Source organism: Hyalella azteca, unplaced genomic scaffold, assembly GCF_000764305.2.
Source record: "Hyalella azteca isolate HAZT.00-mixed unplaced genomic scaffold, Hazt_2.0.2 contig6751, whole genome shotgun sequence".
Lineage (NCBI taxonomy): Eukaryota > Metazoa > Arthropoda > Malacostraca > Amphipoda > Hyalellidae > Hyalella > Hyalella azteca.
The window spans coordinates 361,399-380,582 of NW_025936903.1; the positions used below are offsets into that span (position 1 = coordinate 361,399).

Below are 19,184 nucleotides of genomic sequence, written 5' to 3' on the forward strand. Positions count from 1 at the left end.
ATATCAGTTTGGCGGTACAAGTTTCCCAAATCAGGTTCTTGGATAATAAATTCAAGTGTACGCATGAATCGTGGGCTCGTGCTATCCAAAATTATAGCGTACAGAGAAGTTGCGTAACGTGATGTCCAGGGTTTGACGTACATCGAGTGCCGAGGTTGAACATTTGTGGCCATCGGGAGAGATTTACGGGCATTGAACTTGGGCACTAAATTAAGGCTACTCTAAAAGAGGCAAACTAGATACAGCGCAGAGAGAAAAGGGGAATTTAATAAGCAATCTAACAGTTTACTATTATCCGGCTACCCGGTAGTTGCAGAAGCTTGCTCTGCTAATAAGAGTTGAAAAAAAACCTCGAGTCTGAGGAAGCTATGATTAGTGAGATCTCTGCGCACAAGGCATTCGCTGATATCGCAGCGCACAAGGCATTCATATTATTGTGTGATAATAAGGCAGGGTTAATAACTCTTGAATTAATAACTGCCTCCAATAACAAACGAGTAACGGTTAGAAGCAAAGACTGCATAATGGCTGCATTTTGAATCTAATTTTATAATAATAAGGGTCAGGGAAAAGTTTAACGATTTCTATTTCAAACGGAAAAGGTAAACATCAGAATGATTATCGATGGGTTGAATGTTCAGAGAAGCAATGCATTGTAGTCTTTAGTTTGCATAACAATTACATCCAATTAGGTGAGTTCTTACATAATCTCTGAGATCTTTCTAGAGCAGCCAAAATGGACTAAAAATTATCAGAAATGGTCAAGAACATACATAGAAACCAGGGAATTTCGAATCAAGAAATGCGTGTTTTGACTATAGATTATAAAAGATCTGTAATTAAATTTCTTCAGAAGAAGAGAAAACAACAAATCTGCAAGTGAACATAAGTTGACCTCTTTGGAAGCAAATTAGACAATATCATGGATTGGAGGCTTTTTTTTTGGGCAAGGATCGTTGCCTCCATCCCGGGATGGCAGGGATGACACAACCGCTGCGGGAGGTGAGCGGTGCATCAAATGCACAGGGGGAGTGCATTAAATGCACAGAGGATGTGCATTAGCGACACTGTCGTACAAAAGGCTGAGGCTAAAACCGCCCGCACGACCGCACGGCTCTTAACACAAGCCACGTATCAACGAAGACTCGGGACTGTGCACCGCACGCAGAGTGTGTGAGCAAGATGCCTATAGATGCAAAATGATGCAGCAGTCGGCAGTCCGAACATTGAGTCGCATAAAGTGTCTTAATGTTTGCCTAGTTTTCGGACGATATTTATTTGTTGACGTCTTCAGGAATAATTGGGTAAAGGTTAACATAGAAGAAACAGCTGGTGCAGACGATAGAGCTATTATCTATCTATGAATTACCAGACCTAAGAACAACAGAAGAGAGCCGCGGTCACAGAGTAAACCAAAGTCAGCTCCCTATCGACATATGGACCTGTTCTTGGAATAATTTAACGAAGAATCTAACATAAAATAATAAGAAGCACACATCAATGGAAATTGTGATCTTCGACGCTTCTGCTTCGTTAATTTCGATGCACATGCCTGCAGATCATCCTTTTTACCTCATCTATGATGGGATGCAATAATGCTTAGAGTAATAACATTTTCTTCAAAGTTTAAATGACTTAATTAATCTATCAGCGATCACAAAACCATTTACATTAGGTAGATAATTAACTATTTTTCGACACATTAAGAAATTGCTTTCATGGTTACACCGGGTGTAGGAATCTTATTAATTTAGAGACAGGCTGTCACGGAATAATTTTAGGACCGAATAGTTGGTTATAGAGTTAATCGTCATGCTCAACAGTGCTCAGAGCTGTTATAACAAAAATATTAGGTACGTACATCATTAAACAAACGTAGCGTAGTCATCAATCAATTCTTTTGACACGACACCTGCATAAAAAGTTGAAAAAAATGCCTGGTCAGGCAGCGAAAAAAAGTTTGAACAAAATCGGAGCACGTGTTACCGAGACACGAGTGAAAACATAAAATCGTACACCTCATTGCAGCGAGCCTTAGTTGTGTAGAAATTAATGCCAACACGCGTACTGAGGGCGGGGGTAAAACCTGGTGGACCTCGAATTTTACTAACAACGGCATGAACAACATAGGCCAAGCCATCGCCAAAATACCCGTCAATATGCTTTAGCGAGTTGAACGGAACTTTAAAATCGACTAACTGAATGCATTGACAATAGGGACAGTTATTAGTCCGATGTCATCTTTAAAACTAAGTGATCCAAAAATTCAGGTAATATCTTTTTCAAAAATTTTTTTATTGTATTTGTTTCCTTACTAGTTTTTTTTTTGCTTTCCAATCAGGAAGTTTCAGTGAATCACCCTGTATTATCGATGCTCAACGACTCCAGCAATGACAACTTGCAAAGGTCGAGCAGTCACAGCGCCCACAGAATATGAATGGCGCAATCACAGGCGAACAAAAAAGTTGAAAGGCGAGGAAGTCCGAGAGTAAATGATCAGATATTGAAAGATCAAAAGGGGGTGTATAGTCGAGCCTAACTAAAAGAGCTCATGACCTTCGCAGTGAGGGTAGATGGAGAGGGCGATAGGAGGAAGGCAGACTGACAGCCAGGACGGGGAGATAACTTCATTGATGGCAGCGGCTCTAATGGATACTCGCCGTCCTCAACAAAAGAGCGATGATGGCCACGTCAGAGTTATAGGTGAGCTTATGCATGCGGACGCCTCTCAGCCATACGCCATTTGGCCTAAGGTCAACAATTTATTGGCCGATGTCTGTTCGGGATGAGACGTCCAGACTGCACTCAGCCACATCACTTGCTCGGCCATCTTATTCCATATTGAGTCTAGCAAAGTCAAATGTAACAAATAACGTACTGCCACTACCGTAAAATAATGACGATAGGTTCATATTATCGGGCTCGGTTAAGAAAAACTTTGATCCATGGGCAAGTGTTAACGTCGATTGCATAGCCTGACAAAGTCATACACAAACTTGAAACAGTAATTGCAGTGCAATACGTCTTCAAAATAAATACGTATGATATGTATTTTACGTTCATCACTCGTTAAAGAGGTGAAATTATGAGGACTATGTGACGCACTGGAACATAAGATCTCTTAACTCTTCAGAGGTAACAGCAAGTTAGCGATACTTAACTCTTCAGGTAGCAAGTATCGCTTTAAACTTTGTGCATATAAAAAATAGAGTAAGGCGAGTAAAAACCGCATGACTCGTCGTTAAGATTCTCATCGACACCTTCAATATGTAATAATAATATCAAATTTGAAAGTAACTTTCCATCTACAGATGAAATTCGCTTTCAATATCTAATTATTTCATAAGAAAGAGGAAGTAAACAAAAATATGTCCCGATAAACAATGATCAACACTATCAACTTAGATCAGCCAAAAGCGTAACTCAAGTGACATTAATTCCAGCTTTTCGTTGGCCAAGAAGCATTTCCAGGTATATATAAGCGTTGAAATGTTCATAATACGGATTTTTTGGATACCATCGGCCGGCGACCTCAGCCGAAGATCTGAACAAGTCTGCCCATGCATGCAGTGCCCGTGCATGGTAGACGAAATGACGTAATGACTGGCCACACACCCCTTATAATCAGCACAAGCCTGTCCATGGTAGGTAAAGCGCCGCCTACACCTGAATGGTTCTGCAGTTGGGGTTTGCGTGAAGCAGTTCGGCTTTAGAAATTGCTCTTGTAATTGAATTGTGACGGCAGCACGCAGCGAGGCCGGTATGGTAATGGCCACGAGAAGCTCAAAGCTGAACGCGAGCTGCGTATATGTAGCTCGATCTGCAGGCGCTGCTACAGCTGTTCAATTTCTACAAGTTATGCGAGCCCAGCAGAGTAGGCTTTGCTTTAACTTGAATAATAAATTCCAAACCAGAATGTTCCCTTGCCCCCTACATTTTAATATCAATATCAGTAAACTAAAGCATCCTACGACCCGCGATGTCTACCACAAAAACACATGTGCTTCCCTTTAAGCAACACCAACATTGACTCATATTTAGTCAAACTGCGTATAGCTCAATCATAATTTCATCATAANGAGCGCGGGGTAAAACCGGGGGGACCCCGAATTTTACTACAACAGCAACCAGAAGTTCCAACTACCCCCTCTATTTTAATAACAGTATCACTAACTCAAAGCATCCTACGTCCCGCGATGTCTTCCACACAAGCACATGTGCTTCCCATTAAGCAACATTAACATTGACTCGTACTGATATAATCATAATTTAATTATAAACAACAACCTGAGGTCCCTATCCTAACCTTATTTCCCACATAAAGTTTGTCGAGGTTGACACAACCATAGTCATCCTTGCAAGAAAAACGTTTTGCAGTCATTAACCTAACCTTAGGTTCTATTACCGCGGGTCAGTCTTGCTTGATCCAGGATGTGTGGCTTTATTATAGTTATGCTTCTTTAAAAAACAAATTTGGCACTCCTCACCTAACTCCAGATTCCATTAGCTATGTTCGCGCTGGAATAGAAGTCCTCAGTCGTTACGTTCAATAAAATAACCTGGTGTTTTATCCCTAACCTGTCGTTAACTTGGCGAGTCTTCTTCTTTTGTGCTCTTTTTGAGGACTCGGTTCTTCGCCACGCGCCTCAGTCATATTCGACAGCCGAAGAGACACGCCGCGATACAACCTTCGAGAGCAATGCGTATAATGTGTCGTTGTCAAAATAACTCCTATTTACATGTCACACTTGCAAACAAATCAATCAATTTCAGTGTTTCGTCTCGTTACCCCAGTAGACGCTATATGTTAAAACGCGCGTTCACTTTAAAAGAAACTTTGCTATCTTCACCTAACCTTAATGTCCATGTTAGCCGCATCTTGTTGTAACCAATTCAATAATACACACTTCGAGAGCAATAACTATAATGGGCCACGGTCATAATAATTCTTACGTACATGCCGCACTTACGAATTAAATATTCAGTCTCGATGTCTCGTCGCACCATCAGACGATATGTCAAAACGCTTCCACTTTAAAAATAATTTTGCTATCTACACCTAACCTTGATGTCCATGTAAGCTGCTTGATGTCCATGTGGGATAATCAACAATATTCATCTCGTCGCATGACTTGAGCACGCGTTAAAATGCGGTTTAATAAGTGAAAACATTTCAGTCTGCACCTAAACTGAACTCAATGTCATTGGTAGAGGCATCTCAACTTATCTTAGCAAAGTTTTAGTATATATATTCAAATATTTATAATAGATTTAGGTTCAACTCATTGTGTCGTCGTCGTGGCGTCATCCTTAGTAGCACTGACAAGCATTGAAATTTGACATCATCATTAAAAGCGTTGAGCAAAACATCTGTGGTGTGAGGTAGCCAATACATCTTAGAAAGGAACTATAGAAATTTTGTGTAAATAAAATGCAACCCAAAATGTGGCTTGAAATAAAATTTTGCAGCCCAAAAAACTATCCTGTGGAAAAGAGTACTATGTAAACCTGAGCTAACATCTCAAATGAAGTATTATCGAAACTTGTTCTAGCTCAGACCTAACCTCAAAAAAGATTGAAAGTTGCTTTGGGCAAAGGCTCATAAATGACATCAGAAAAACTGGAGCTAACACTAGGCTTCCTATGGAATTTGTACAGTATAAGGCCCTTAAGTTGCATAACGGCCTCGCGCAAGGCAACAACTGTAGTCCGATGATTTCGCTTCCTTTAATACACTGATTCCGGTTTTCTATCGCATCTCATGATGCACAATGAAATATGTCGATTAAACCCATGAATAATCTCCTTTGCCACAACTTACCGCATTGCAATCAATTCAATCATAACATCACTATTACTATTCATACCTGCGGCGCACGACCTGGTGAGAACTGATTTAATTTCACCACATTCATTCGTTCAGGCATCGAAATAACTGTGGATTCATTTCGAGGAAGATCCTACCAACTTTCAATGAAGTTGTTTTGACACGGGATGTTACAAATGTTATCATTTTCTCAAGCATTTTGACAGTAAAATGCTGATGGCGCCAAAAGTGCTGTTTCAGTGTGATAATTACGAAATGAAAGTAATTCTTGACCCATCAGTTTCCTGAAATGTATTTCATATCAGCATATTGCGTATAAAAATATGATGAAAATAATATTACAATTGAGGTTCTGGCAACAGAATAGTACAACACTCAAAAATTCAATCTTGCAAAATACTACTAAATTAATACCTCACTAGCACCGTTTCAGATTCAAAGTGTCATATTAAGGCCGGTCCACACGCTCAGTTTTACACAACTTCTTCTTCTTTTGGAGCTGAGGGAGTTTTACACAACGATTTGACAGCGCAGTTCTAATCGTTGCAGATTAAACGTTACGTGTGGACGGGAAACGGGAAAACTGCGCAGTTTTGAAGCCGGCGGCAAGACTGCACAGTTGCAGCAATATCTGAGCTACAGAGCATATATTTCGCTTAACTGCGCAGATAAGCTGCAACGTGTAGAAGGTAGCACCGTTTTCCGATTCAATTTGTGCTCAGTTTCAATGATTCTGACCTTCGATTCTGATTCAGTGGCTGCGACCTTCGCTAATGTTCTCGGAAATTTATTGCTCTATACGAAAGTTTTCCTTGCGTTTGGCGAGTAAAATCCAAGGACTATAATAACAAGGACAAAAAAGGTGGAGACATATGAGAGCTTAGTAGAAAAATCCAAAGAAAATTCAACAGCTATAAAAAATTAATAATTTGAGTAGTATTTACCGTAAATAATTGGGAAACAATTAATAAAGCGATTCCATCTGGAGCTGGAGAAGATAACATCAACAAACCATCTCTCTGCTATTTTGATTCCTTGCATTTCCTAAATGATCCAATCTTTCTTTAAAGAGGCACAATGACAAAATTAACCAAAATACTGCCTCCTCTATGGTGAGATCACGCAAAACTGAGCAAACTACACAGATAAGTCGGCACCGTGTGGATGCGCTAGAAATGTTAACGATTTCATTCCTACATAAGACTGCGCAGACAAATCGTTGTTTAAAACTAAGCGTGTGTACCGGCCTTAAATCGTGCTGCCGACAGCGCCTTGTAGTCGCACTGTAGCAGCACCACCGTAAGTTTCTAACGTTCCATTCAGGAGTGTCATCATCGTCATTTAATTCTATCAGAATGGTTCACTGTTGAGTTGTGTATCTGATTCGACTTCCTGAATTAAACATGGTCACAATCGTACATTTTCTTCTAGAACCAAGTTACACTGATACCTACTACTGCATTGATATAAGGAACCAATGCCGACTTACACAGATTTATAAAGACGTCCATTTCATCTTAAAATTTCGCCCACTTTCTTTTGCATCATTCTGATCTCGCATTCGCCTGAACCTCTCATTTAATAAGTGTCAAAAAAGTTCCAATCTGAGAACGTTTAGTCTTGAGTATTACCTTTGTCATCACTCTTTAGTATAGTGCCAAGTTGATGCTTTTACCACCATTTTCAAATGAATTTAATGATTGCTTCTAACTTATTTAGCGGGATCATGCTGTAAATACTTTCATCAATTATCTCCTGGATAAGATTTGTATGCGCTTGCTTTCACCGCCTTGCCGTCTTCAACGCCGTCATCCGCGCTTCAACGCCGTGCCGTTGCCGCCTGGAAGCGTCATCACCATCATAAGCAAATCCTGTTCCCTAAAAACTATTGTCTGATGAGATGAAAGGAACTCATTTTACGTGCCGGGGGTTATTTAAATAGATGCACAATATTCTGCTGACTGCATGTTTTGGCAATCATGCTCGTTTCTGTACTAATCAGTCGTTAGACTATTGTCTTGTCTAATTTAAAAGTTTTGAAAATTGAGAAACAAATAAATAAATGTCTCCTAAAATTGGAAGCCACTTTAAATTGTCATTTGAGAAGAGCATTGTTATTCTTTTCCGTTAAAATTTAGATGAACGCAGTTCAAAATAACTGTACAATGAGCTTTGGAGAAATACGGCGTCCTATGTCCTCCAAAAGGAAAAGTATGTCAGTATTTCGAAATTGCAAAGAGACCTAAGGGGAAACGCTAAGAAAATTCAATACCAACGTAAAGAAAAGATGTAGGCTTCATACAGCGCCGGCGTATACTATACTACTGGACTAAGAAATCATGCACATAATTTCCTTCTGAGACGTGACTGAAAAAATGCCTATCTACATCCTAATCGCAAACCAGAAGGATTATAAAATTTTGACTATTTTTATAAATTAGTTATTTATTACCTTACTGGAGTTAACAGAGCATTGCGTTAAAAATTGCGCATGACCCAACAATAATTTTCAATGCATTTTGATTCAAGATGCAGAGAAATCCAACCTGGCCACGCTTTTTACATCATCGCCCCGACTCCGAAAGACGCCTTCCACCTGTTCCCATGTCCGAATGTGACATCTATTAGCCACAGTCGAGCGGCACGACCCACAACTTGCCCACAACTACGAGGAATACAACACTCGTGCCTATTGATGTGCCGCCAAACACAACGGATATAGTGTTTGCCTCAGCACTGTTCTCGGCGCTGTGACTGAAGAACCGGTGGAGCCGGTCAAAACAATCCTTCTGGAGGTGCCAGCCGCAGACGTTCGTCTCGGTACAATTGGTCTACCGAAAGGGGTACACGTCAATTATGTGCGACTTCCTGCTCAAGACGAGGCCGACCGGCAACCGGTGCCCCTTAGGCCGCAGCGAAAGGCGTTGCCTAATAACGTGCAATGTCGCGATCAGAGGCTTCCCAATAAAATAATGGCTATTATGTGAGATGTATTATGTAGGTCACGATGACCTCCTACGCTAGAACACCGTGACCTCCTACACTGTGATTTGTTAGGTTCGATACCGTTTTATTAACTTTTGAATAACATTACGTCTAACTAAAATGTTGCAACGATCAATAACTGAAATTTCTTCCAGTCAGAAATGTGGACCCAATAAAGTTAGAGAAAAGGTATAGGTGCTCTTCGGACAACTTGCTGAAAATTGAGAAAACATAATTTGTGGCGGATGATACAAACACTCCATAACTGCTTCGGATGTACCAGGCGAAGCACCAAGCCAACGCCGAAATATTCACATTTCATTTCTACTACCTAGACTGATGCCACAATCGCTGACAACTATAGAAGAGACACAACATGCTCTGCAGCCTGCTAAAACTCCGAAAGCGAGCCTGAACCGGGCAGCAATTAAAACAAAAATGACAAGATTTTTTGACACTTAACTAAGTTTACGATGTTTTAACTTCAGGCGATGATGAAGACAGAACTGGAAGCAGTGGCTTGCAATAACAATGCAAGAAAGCTCGGCCATATACCACTAAACGAGGTATTATTATATCTTGGTTTACTGCACGCCGTGCCGCGAACGTTGACTGTCTGTGAAGAGGACAGCTCCACCGAGGCTCCAGAGATTGATGACTGCAACGATGAACGAAATCTAAACGCAGAACAAAAATTGCCTACAGTTCAAAGTAAAAAAACAACCTTTTACTTTACTACATCTTTTTTGACATGAAACCGTGTTCTAATGAAGAACCTTCATATTCTAATGAAAGAGATAGGAGATATAATAATGCACGTTATATTAGTAGCAAACTGTGGTAAACCTAGAATCTACATAATTAGATAACCAAGTACGCATCTTGAACTTAATCTCGAATTAATTTTTTGCTAACACTACTGGAAACGCTCGACAGTAAGGTTGATCTGAATACGGATTAAGAATTAATGCGAATTTGTTGTACACATTTGGGAAAAAATGTTCGTTTTCTGTTGGCCTTTACTCAAGCCTATTCTGGAAATGAATTAGCACAACGTAGTACGGTTCCTAGACTGAGGATAGAAAAGATGATAGTTAAAATTCTAACGCATCAAATTTTCACACAACACGTAACAAAATATATCCAGAGGACTTGACGAGAAAAACCGGTAACTCAACAGTCACTAGAATTGATTACTAAAAATATGTCGTGTTCAGGTGTTCCAGAGGTCCAGTGTTCTGCTGGAACATTGCTTCAGCACTAACAGCTCATCTCACTAGGATGCTGACGTGACGTTCTTACTGGCAAAGTCAGAAAACATAAGAAGAAATTACTACTTACAAACGAAACAATATTCTGAACAAATTTTTGATCCTCGACTGATTCTTAAAATTGTATGTAATGCAACAATTCATGAATTTAAGCGCATCTTGATCACGTTGAAATACTGATAACTGAATATTAGCTTCAACTCTTAACGAGCCTGAACTACCTACTTAGCAAGCAGCGTCTCCATAGCCACTGGTTCATGGTTATTTTCATTCTATCGACCAAAGCTCAGCCATGTCAATTGTTAAACTTTGTTGATCAATTTTATCTGGTGCAAGTGATAAATTAGAACGCGCGAGAATCTCATTAAATCACAATTTAATGCTAGCGAGAACATAACGGTTACTAGGGAAAAGGATCATGTTCGGAGGAACAACACCATTGCTAACTGCCTAGCAAAAAAATAATTCTACCAAATTATTCACTGCTTATTTACGAATTCAATATTAACATCAGGGAAATGTTCCGTGGTTAATACAGTACAAAATATCTAAAATTACAACATAAGACGATGTCGACATTAAAAAATAAACATAAATGCTTGGAAAATCAATGCAAAAGTATTTTCAAAGTTTGACGCGGCCAGATTCTGGGTGTAATTTTAGGAGCACGCGTATCGCTTAAACTTAGATTCAAATTTTAATCAAAACTAAACCTACCGATTCAGTGAAATTTTTATATTTAATAATATGAAATTAGAGCAAACCTGCAACATATGTTCAACATTATATATACACCACAATATACCGCATACACCACAATATGTGCAAGATAATCTAATATGCCCAGACTAGTGGGAAGTCCGAATGACGATACAAAGAGACCTAAGGCGTTGCTTCAAGGTAACTCAGTAAAAGTAAATAGTAACCATATAATGAATACATGAATAAACGGAAATAGAAAATGTCTAAAATAACTACACATAATACACTAAACTATACATCAAAAAAGGCAAATCCGTAACTACTGCTATTATGATGTATGACCTATTTTGTCTGGTGCTAGTAATAAATTAGAAACTCGCGAGAATCTCATAATATCAAAATTTAATGCTAGAGAGAAAATAACGATTATTAGGGAAATGGATCATCTCCTTCGGAGGAGCCAACTCCATTGTTATACTGCCCAGTAACCAAATAATTTTTTATGAAATAAAAATTATTATATTTATGTAATAATATGAATTGCGTGTTGTTGACGTCAGCACCGCCTCGTGAGTTATTGTAGTTCAAGCTGCTGTTGACCAGGCCAACAAGTAATCTTCGAGGGACCAGGCCAACGACGGGATCTCCGACGTAATCCTGCGAAAAACGATCGAAATTAATATTTGATTGCAATCACTTGGTGAAAACTCGATTCTTGTCAAATGAAGAATACAAATAAAACATTACTAATCGATAGATAAATTTAACCTAACTTTAAAGATTAAAATAGAATTCTGCGGTCACTGAATTAGATCGCACATAAGCCCAGTTTTAGGTTTGAGAGCCACTTAACGTACCCTATCTGAAAACTAAACTAACAGCTGTAGGAGGGTCCTCTGAAAAAAGATGTTCTCAGAAAACCTATAACACAATGACAAGCATCATTCCATGAATATGTTCTCCAAGCTCGCTACAAACCGGCTACACAAGTCGATGCTGCTAACGCAGCGTGGCCACGAGGCAACAGGCTGGGAAAATCTCGAATTAATTTTTTGCTAACACTACTGGAAACGCTCGACAGTAAGGTTGATCTGAATACGGATTAAGAATTAATGCGAATTTGTTGTACACATTTGGGAAAAAATGTTCGTTTTCTGTTGGCCTTTACTCAAGCCTATATCTGGAAATGAATTAGCACAACGTAGTACGGTTCCTAGGCTGAGGATAGAAAAGATGATAGTTAAAATTCTAACGCATCAAATTTTCACACAGCACGTAACAAAATATATCCAGAGGACTTGACGAGAAAAACCGGTAACTCAACAGTCACTAGAATTGATTACTAATAATACGTCGTGTACAGGTGTTCCAGAGGTCCAGTGTTCTGCTGGAACATTGCTTCAGCACTAACAGCTCATCTCACTAGGATGCTGACGTGACGTTCTTACTGGCAAAGTCAGAAAACATAAGAAAAAATTACTACTTACAAACCAAACAATATTCTGAACAAATTTTTGATCCTCGACTGATTCTTCAAATTGTCTGTAATGCAACAATTCATGAAGTTAAGCGCATCTTGATCACGTTGAAATACTGATAACTGAATATTAGCTTCAACTCTTAACGAGCCTGAACTACCTACTTAGCAAGCAGCGTCTCCATAGCCACTGGTTCATGGTTATTTTCATTCTATCGACCAAAGCTCAGCCATGTCAATTGTTAAACTTTGTTGATCAATTTTATCTGGTGCAAGTGATAAATTAGAACGCGCGAGAATCTCATTAAATCACAATTTAATGCTAGCGAGAACATAACGGTTACTAGGGAAAAGGATCATGTTCGGAGGAACAACACCATTGCTAACTGCCTAGCAAAAAAATAATTCTGCCAAATTATTCACTGCTTATTTACGAATTCAATATTAACATCAGGGAAATGTTCCGTGGTTAATACAGTACAAAATATCTAAAATTACAACATAAGACGATGTCGACATTAAAAAATAAACATAAATGCTTGGAAAATCCATGCAAACCTATCTTCAAAGTTTGGCGCGGCCAGATTCTGGGTGTAATTTTAGGAGCACGCGTATCGCTTAAACTTAGAATCAAATTTTAATCAAAACTAAACCTACCGATTCAGTGAAATTTTTATATTTAATAATATGAAATTAGAGCAAACCTGCAACATATGTGCAACATAATATATTCACCACAATACACCGCATACACCACAATATGTGCAAGATAATCTAATATGCCCAGACTAGTGGGAAGTCTGAATGACGATAAAAAGAGACCTAAAGTGTTGCTTCAAGGTAACTCAGTAAAAGTAAATAGTAACCATATAATGAATACATAAATAAACGGAAATAGAAAATGTCTAAATATTTTACACATAATACACTAAACTATACATCAATGGAATAATATGAAGTGCGTGTTGTTGACGTCAGCACCGCCTCGTGAGTTGTTGTAGTTTAAGCTGCTGTTGACCAGGCCAACAAGTAATCTTCGAGGGACCAGGCCAACGACGGGATCTCCGACGTAATCCTGCGAAAAACGATCGAAATTAATATTTGATTGCAATCACTTGGTGAAAACTCGATTCTTGTCAAATGAAGAATACAAATAAAACATTACTAATCGATAGATAAATTTAACCTAACTTTAAAGATTAAAATAGAATTCTGCGGTCACTGAATTAGATCGCACATAAGCCCAGTTTTAGGTTTGAGAGCCACTTAACGTACCCTATCTGAAAACTAAACTAACAGCTGTAGGAGGGTCCTCTGAAAAAAGATGTTCTCAGAAAACCTATAACACAACGACAAGCATCATTCCATGAATATGTTCTCCAAGCTCGCTACAAACCGGCTACACAAGTCGATGCTGCTAACGCAGCGTGGCCACGAGGCAACAGGCTGGGAACTATTTTCTCCCAGCAGGAAGAAACGAGCTATTTGATTAAATAAGTACTTACGGCGAGCTGCGCGCATAAGATTCTCTCATTGGGGCCTTTAGACCACGGCCACATGTAAACCACACGCCATCTTCGTTGACCTTCTCACCGAGTGTTCGTCAGACGATTCGAGAAACGCCAGGAACTCCACGCCTGGAAAAAATTACCTCGTTGAAATGTTACGGTAACGAATTTGGTTTCAAGTAAAGTTAATATGAAAATAGAAACGCAAAAATTATATCGGACAAGTATGAACTTTACTGGGGTGACACTTTTCGATATGGCTACTTAAACTGTCAAAAAGTAAGATCAATAGAAAAACAGCGCTTATGGTAATTAGAGAAATAGTACATACAGCAAACTGAGCGCGTATGTAGCAACAGCTCCATTAACAACAAACGATGCTAATTTGGAAAATTATAGATTATAAGAAATGAAAATGTTATCCTAAACTATACAATGAAGATTGAAACATTTAAAAATAATAAGAAAAGCATACTTACTGTTTAAAGTATAGAAATGGGAGCTCTCGCTAGGCCTCATGACGCGCCGTAACTGAGCCGCGAGAAAAGCGCAGCAACGATAGTCAAGGCAAAGTACAAGCACCTGCAGATTAAGGTGAAAATGTTACAATACTTCAGTAACATATATGTGACGATTGCATTCACTTGGTGAAACTCAATTAAGGTGAAATAAAAATTACAAAATAAAAACAACACACCTCGATAGCTAAACAGGAATAAATATTGAACATTATTATGGTACTCTGCAGTCATTGAATTAGCTCTTACATGGCAATTCAACGAAGATAAATTTTACGAATCATACAATGTACCTCAAATTAAAAAGTAAACAAAAAGCTGAAAGCGAGTCCTCTTAATAAAATATTGTTAAAAAACATTGTTACAAAAACACAATCTTCATTTCATGAACTACTTTCCAACCGCGCAACAAACCAGCTACATGAGTCGCTTATAAACTGCTGCTAACGCAGCGTGGCCACAAAGTGAGAGGCTGGGAGCAGCTGCGGTCAATGACAGCAGCTGCTCCCAGCAGGAAGAAAATAGCTATTTGATTAAATAAGTACTTACGGCGAGCAGCGCGCATAAGATTATCTTACGACAGGCCTCTAGAGCAAGGCCAAGTAAACCTCACGTCATCTTGAACTTCTGACAGAGTGTTCGTCAGACGACTCGAGAAACGCCAACAACTCCACACCTGGAAAAATTAGCTTGGTTAAAGTGTTTCGGTAACAAATTTGGCTTAAACAGACGATAACTGACATGAACAGAAGGGAGGAAACTATGAACATCAAGAAAGGCTAATATGAAAGTAAGAAACGCAACTATTAGAAAAGAGCAGAATGAAATGTACTTCAGGTAACACTGAGTATACGACTTCTGAAATTATAAAAATGAATAGGATAATAGCGACTATGATGATTCAATAGAAATATTATATACACCAAACTGTGCGCGTATGCAACAACAGCCAACACTTCATTAAGAAAAAAACGATGCTGATCTGAAAAAGTTTGTAGATTCTAATAGAAGAAAATGTCATCCTAAAGTAAACATTAAACAATACAATGATAAATGCAGTAATTACAATAAAAAACATGCTCACTGCTTAAAATACAGAAATTGATGTTCACGCTAGGCTCCATGACACGTCGGAACTGAGCAGCAGGAAAGGCGCAGCGATGAGAGTGATGACAATATACACGCACCTGCAGAGAAAATTGAGAATTTGCAATGCTTCAGCTTCAAATGTGTGACAAAAACAAAACCTCGATAGACTCTAACAGTGTTCTCATAACTTGAAGAAACGTAAAATTTCACATATAAGAAGCAGCATTTCATTAATCAAAAATTATTTTTTTATATTAATACAAAATGATAGGACCCTACCGAGTGCAGCAAAACTGTCATCCAACACGATACACTATCAAACGAATTTGGAGGTAAGTTTAGTACAAAAATAATTACCAAACTTACTTCGTAAAATATTGGAATGGGAGCTAACGCTAGGCAACATGACACACGTCGTAACTGAGCAGCAAGCGATAGCGACCCGTACAGCAAGATGGAAATTTTAAAGCTTCAGATACAAATGTGTGAAGAGAATAAACATCGACAGTCCATCAAACAGTTTGAACATACGTTGAAGAAACATGAAGCTTCATTAAGAATATATAGCAAGCGACTTTTTGTTACTAAAACAAAATTTTTCCATCAATACAAAATTTTAGCACTCAATCTAATATTGCGAAAAAAAATTTCCAAAACGATACGATATCTGACGAATTTGAAATAAAAATATTTGCCAAACTTACTTCGTAAAATATATGAATGGGAGCTCATGCTAGGCCACACGACACGTCGTAACTGAGCAGCAAGAAATGCGCAGCAACGATAGTGACAACGATGTCCGTACCTGGAGAACAATATGAAAGTTTTACAATGATTCAGCTACAAATGTGTGGCAAGAAAAAACGACGGCAAACAACTGATCACTTTGGTTTGAGATCGCTTAATTTTGTAAGTAATTATTTCCCACATCATTAACAAACGTCGGCAGCTAAATGGAATATAGTGAAAATCACATCAAAAAAACATTACGATAGCAAAAAAAATGTAATAAAAAGGCAGTTTTTCGAAACAAGCATACTCACCACTTTAATGCGTGCTCAATGCACGTTCTCCGCCAACGCCAATGGACACTTCTTCATTGAGTTTTAAGCAAGTCTGCCACTTCAAGGTGGGTTGTCTGGGCCTTTCCTCGGCAAACAAATTTAGGCCGACAGTCAATGCTTGGTGACTCTTAGCCTCATTTCCGTGTTCAGTGTGTATCCTTGCCCTCCAGGAATTGATGAAGTCCGTCAGTCCATCGTCGTCATTGCCTTGGGTGAAACCAGTAATGAAGCACGCCAGCGCCCAAGGTCTCAGCGATCTTGTGGCCGCAAGTGCAAGAGGATCGTTGAAAAGCTTCAAAGCTTGCCGCAAACTAGGTGCTTTATCGATGCGGTACGAGTCAAGCTTCAGGCTAACGACCATGAATATGAATCCTGAATCGGTCGTTGGAACACAGGCGGGTACGGACGGATAAGAACAAGTGCTTGGGATTATTCCATCTCCTTCCCGAATACTGTCACAAGCGTCCAAAATCCCATCTATGAAAGCATCCCAAGGATCAACCACTTGCAAGAGCTTCTTGATGGCTCTCAAAGTGTCAACTATATCCCCGACGAAGAGAAGATCGTCAAGAGATTGCACTCGGCTCAAAATGACAAGTAACTGATTTTTGTCCCATAATGAGAACATCGGATCTTCCAAACTTATCTGCGTGGCTAATTTGGGGAGTGTTTCCCCAATGCTTCGATGAACAGTGGTGCAGACGAAGTATGCGAATGGCCACTGTTCACGTCTCGCCTTGGACATGTGGACTTGAATTAACTGAGGTATCGTAAACCTCCTAGCCAATGAAAAGACTGGCCACTCATCTGGCAAAGCATCCACGGATACCACTCTGACTCCCGGTGGTACCAATTTGATGGTGATTCGTTGAGCATGCCGAGGAAGACTGAGGTCTGGCAACTGGAGGATAATGGCCAACTGGCCTTGTGAAAATTTTGGAACTCTACCTGCTGGTGTGGAATTATTGTATGTGAGTCTTACAATTTGTTGACAGAAGAGAAGGAGCTCGAACGGTTCCTTGCATTGCCGCGTCAGTTGTTTGCTAACAGCAGCGCTGGCAGTAATCCAATTGCCTCCAATTACTTCTACCTCGTCGTGTGCCTGTTGTACGATGTATGAAAGACCAGGAGTCGCTTTCTTTTGCTTCAAGTAGATACTGACAGCATAATCGACCGCAGAATTCTTGCCGACGACACGCTGGTACTCGTCGGGTACGTCACCGTGCTACTAGAGTTGTTTAAAGATGAATGCGCGGCAACGCTATCACACACGAACAAATATCTGCATCACGTTGACTAGATTTCTAACGTGTTAACTCAGGTTCTAAGAGTCGGCATAATTATTCAAAGATCACAATTTGGTTGGAAATTAATTACAAAACTAAATTGTAGAAGGCAACAATCCACATGGCTTGAGATTGACTCTTTTTAATGAAGGACTTACTTACTTGGTTAAGATACGGCGCAGCACCAACGAAGGTATTAGCGCCCGACGAAGGACTGACTTTGGCAAATAGTACAAACCCGAATGTCAATGTCAGGAATACGTTGCGTTCCCGACATCCTCCTGGTGCCGGCTGGAGAAATGGGTTTGTGCGGTACAAACCCATTGAAAACAAAAATACATGCACTGCATTTTTTTAAATTGTCAGTTCTCATTTTTCGCAACTTTGAAGGTTAATTATATAGACTAACAACAAATATTAATAAAATATGAATAGCTTCAAGAGACTCATACGTCTCAGACCAAATTTACGGCTGGACTCTGTACCTGAAATATCTCCCAAAGTACTGAACATAGCTTGATGAAACTTGGTTCACATATTCATTATGGCCTAAGGGTACGCACACAGTGAAAGCAGGTTGACAGCGTGCTGGTTACCTGCTCAGGCTGGCGCATGAAACCGTAGAATACAGAAGCCTATCCGTACAGGTTTTCACTGTGAACAGTTACATGATTATCCAATGTTCATTCTTGTGGCAGGTTGAAGCAGGTTGCCCGCGCGGGCAAACCTGCTTTCACTGTGTGCGTACCCTAATGGTGATGTCAAGCGCGTGACAATTCTTTTTAATATCGCCTACATTCGTGAGTTCTATGACGAAACGTGCCGAAATTAGCAGTGTACCAGATATTTCTTCTCAAATACTGAACAGATCTGAACGAAACTTTGCATATAGAAACCTAACCTCCCAACGGTGTGATGTTTAGCTCGAGACAATTTTTTTACGTTTTGCCTTCGTTGGCGAGTATTTTTCTCTTTTCCCTCATTCGTGATTTAAAAAGTAAATTTGTTTAAATTCGCAGTGTACCAGAGATTTCTTCTAAAATACTGAACAGATTTGAACGAAACTTTGCATAGAGAAACCTAACTTCCAAACGGTGATGTTTAGCTCGTGACAATTTTGTCAATTTTGCCTTCGTTTGCGAGTTATACGGCTTTATGTATATGGCTCTTGGTCAATGCAAGTTCAAAAATCGGCCTGAGAAATGCTGGTCGTTTCTCCGTATAACTCGCAAATGAAGGTAAAATCGAAAAAATTGTCACAAGCTAAACATCACCGTTGGGATTGGGAAGCTAGGTTTCTATATGCAAAGTTTCGTTCAAATCTGTTCAGTATTTTAGAAGAAATCTCTGGTACACTGCAAATTTAAACACAATTTTGCGTAAAAAAATTGTCACGAGCTAAACATCACACTGTTGGGAGGTTAGGTTTCTACATGCAAAGTTTCATTAAAATCTGT

General features: G+C 39.4%; 1 long non-coding RNA gene across 2 annotated transcripts; it reads right to left on the reverse strand.

Annotated features, from left to right (window-relative positions):
* Positions 1-13,209: 13,209 nt before the first annotated feature.
* LOC108666629 lies at positions 13,210-17,654 on the reverse strand. 2 transcript variants are annotated; one of them, XR_001930503.2, is made up of 7 exons: positions 16,421-17,654; positions 16,082-16,182; positions 15,373-15,475; positions 14,838-14,964; positions 14,250-14,352; positions 13,768-13,899; positions 13,210-13,337 (listed from the first exon to the last, which is right to left on the reverse strand). It is a non-coding gene; the product is annotated as an uncharacterized LOC108666629 (long non-coding RNA). The 2 variants fall into 2 exon arrangements; XR_007156774.1 differs by lacking the exons at positions 16,082-16,182; positions 16,421-17,654 and adding an exon at positions 15,744-15,753.
* Between the last annotated feature and the right edge of the window lie 1,530 nt (positions 17,655-19,184).